At 36.2% G+C, this 3,162-nt stretch overlaps 1 protein-coding gene across 1 annotated transcript in view; it reads left to right on the forward strand.

The window, feature by feature from the left end:
* Window positions 1–1,865, forward strand: part of LOC101850659 (sepiapterin reductase) — an 11,499-nt gene extending 9,634 nt beyond the window's left edge. The window contains exon 4 of the mRNA XM_005103103.3: window positions 457–1,865. The gene's annotated coding sequence lies outside the window, so the exon portion shown is untranslated. The remainder of the gene's footprint in view (window positions 1–456) is intronic.
* The last annotated feature ends 1,297 nt before the right edge of the window (window positions 1,866–3,162 follow it).

A 3,162-nucleotide genomic window follows, 5' to 3' on the forward strand; every position in this document is an offset into this window, starting at 1 on the left:
TGCGAAATATCTAGTAATTGCGTGGAGGGGGGGGCGGCTGAAAGAGAGAAATATGCAAAGATGCTTTAGTTAGGGTTGCTTATAGCTGAATCTATTTTGTCAGGTCCAAGGCTACTCATCAATGGATTCAGTTAGACGAGAGGCTTTTACTTTTATGCCTTGAATGACACTTCCTAGGTATTCCTTCTCCTTTTGGTGGTTGCAAGGTTTTTCTGGACTCTGATGTCTGCGGTGCTTGGTTCACTGTGGTTGACAATTTGTCTGCGTTAGGCGAGGTATTGAAATACATTGATAAAGTGGGGCAGTAGTACTAAGCAGTAGTCGAGTATTGTACTTGAAAATCTTATAAAAAATCATGCTGTTTTATGAAAGCTTATACATATATGTGAGAAAATAAATTTCAAATTATTTGTGCATGAACTTAGTATTTTTCATTTTCTATCACTATTCTAACAGGTTCCTGATGATGAGATTACACTTGAAGAATACTTCCTTACTCTTCAAGGACCAACCTGACCTATACTTTATTCGAGAGATTCAGTTTTGTGATATGAAAAGGTCTGCTTCTTTCAAGATTGTTTGTTTCTTTGTGATTATCCTATAGAAATTTTCCATCAGCTCTTCTTATATAATATGCCAATATCTAGGACCCTGCGCCTTGACATTTTCTTCATATGCTAAACATAAACAACTGTTCGTATACCATCAGCTGACTCCATTGAAAAAGTTGGTTTTGTTTTGATATGGGATAAAAAGGTAAAAACATACAGGGTGGTTGGGTTTTTTTTGTCAGTTTTCATCTTTGGTTACTTTTTGTCTGAAGATGAATTATTGTCAAAATTCAATTGCAAGGAATATGCCATTGAAATTGTTCATGCCTGTTTGTATTAAATGTAAAGAGCAAAAGAAATGATGAAACATAAGTATTATAAGTGAAATAACAATTTCTTTAAACATTTCTCTAGTACTGAGTGACTGCTTTTTGTACAATTATTTCTTCTTGAATTGTTTGCCTTATGGTTTAGACAAGAGCTTAGTAGTGACTTGGTCTGGACAAGATCTTACTGGTGACTTGATAATGTAGATGCTTTATAACGTTACCCATTCCCGCCTAAATCGATTTGCTCATTTTTTGGAAGAGGTTTTTTTAATGTTGTTTTGTTATTTTCATCTTTCATTGAGTGAACTTCTTCTTCTTGTTCGTTCATCACGTTAGAAAAGATGGTGAGGGATGAAGTGTTGATGCACTCCACAGTGATTCCCAGGTGGAAAGGGCTGCCATACAGCTTCTGGTGCATGTCCCCGGGTTGAGGCCACTATTTTTGTCTTGCTGTGTCCAGTAGTGGGCAGTCCTGGAGAATATGCTGTGTATATAGGGGGCTGGCACCACAGGGACAATTGGATCCATCACCAATCTTGAATCGGGAGAACATGTGATGCTTCAGCCTGTTGTGTCCTGTTCTGAGTCTGAAGATTATCACTTGGTCGGCTCTTGGGATCTGGTGGATTGAGTCCTTTCTTCTGTGTTGTGTGTTCGTCTCATTCCATTGGGCATGGATTGCTGATTTGATGAGTGTTTTTGCCTCCTGATAGTTGGGCTTGGAATCAGTTTGTTCCATTTAATAAATAATGATAATGGATTGCATTTATATAGCGCATATCCACTTATGCAATGCTCTATGCGCTTAACAAGAAAAACATATTATGGAAAATACAAATCAATTTTATAGGCACATAGTATTACATACGCGTGCACACACATACTCACGCACCCACACACACATACACACATACGTCTATACGCATACAAACTCACGACGATCTACAGTGTGGATGGATTTTGTCTAATTGAAATATGATCAAAATAAAAAAAACTTATAGTTTTTTCTTTTTAATTTCTAGATTTTCTGCTTCTCTGATAGTTTTTGGAAGCCTATTCCAAACAAGTGAGGCAAAATATGAAAAAGAGCGTTGGCCATTTGATTTGTAATTTATTTTAGGTTTAACAAGGGTTGTTTTGTCACTTGATGATCTGAGCGTTCCAGGTGGTACATAGGGTGTTAAAAACTGTTTTAGGTAATCAGGTAATAGATCATGTAAGCACTTGTAGCAAATTGAACAGATTTTGTATATGATACGCTCTTTCACCGGGAGCCAGTGTAGTTCTTTTCAAATAGGAGTCACATGATCATGCTTTAGTTTCTTAGTAATTATTTTGACAGCAATATTTTGTACTCTTTGTAGTTGTTGAAACTGTTCATCAGATACACCAGTAAGTAAGGAATTGCAGTAATCAAGCCTTGACAATATAAGTGATGTTATTAAAGTTTTGGTGACATCAACAGATATTTTCTAATGCTTCCTATTTTCTTCACTTGGAGATATAGATTTATACAAAGATTGAATACATGAGATTTCATTGACATATCTTGATCTAGCTCTACACCAAAATTTTTTTTTGTAGTTTGGGTTGGTATTTCATGGCCATTGATGTTTATACTGATGTTGTCGATTTCATTGCATGCGCTGCTACGAATAAATAACATTTCGGTCTTATCCTCATTTAATTTTAATTTGTTCTTTAGCATCCATTTTCTAATGCCATTGATACATCTGGTGATTCTATCTATTAGATTGTGTACATTGTCAGTTGTAGTGAATCCATACAGCTGTGTATCGTCTGCGTAAAGATGATAATTGAGGGCATATTAAGAAATTATTGATGACAGACTTTGCGTGTACATTTTAAAGATACCAGGGCCAAGGACTGAACCCTGAGGAACTCCATACTTTAGAGGTAACATATCGTTGCCGTCGTGCACCAACCCCCTAAGCGCCACTGACAAAATTTTACAGAGAAGCAAAAAAACTAATTATTTCTTTTATTTCTTAATATTTTAGAAAACTTTTCAACTTTTACACATAAAATATGATTCTTCACCTTCTCACATGTTGTTTGGAGTAGTAAAATGAATAATTACAAAGAAAAAGGACTTACGAGATTTCTGCTCGAGTTTATCGTCGTGCACCGACCCGGTAAGCACCAAGCATGTCGCATACATGTTTCGTGCACGGCAGGTCTGAATTGCTTGTCGTCAGATGATGTCGTTTCAGTGGTTTTTGTTTTTGAGTATATTTTGATGACGGCATAATGTGTCATTA

This window comes from Aplysia californica, unplaced genomic scaffold (assembly GCF_000002075.1).
Source record: "Aplysia californica isolate F4 #8 unplaced genomic scaffold, AplCal3.0 scaffold00358, whole genome shotgun sequence".
NCBI lineage: Eukaryota > Metazoa > Mollusca > Gastropoda > Aplysiida > Aplysiidae > Aplysia > Aplysia californica.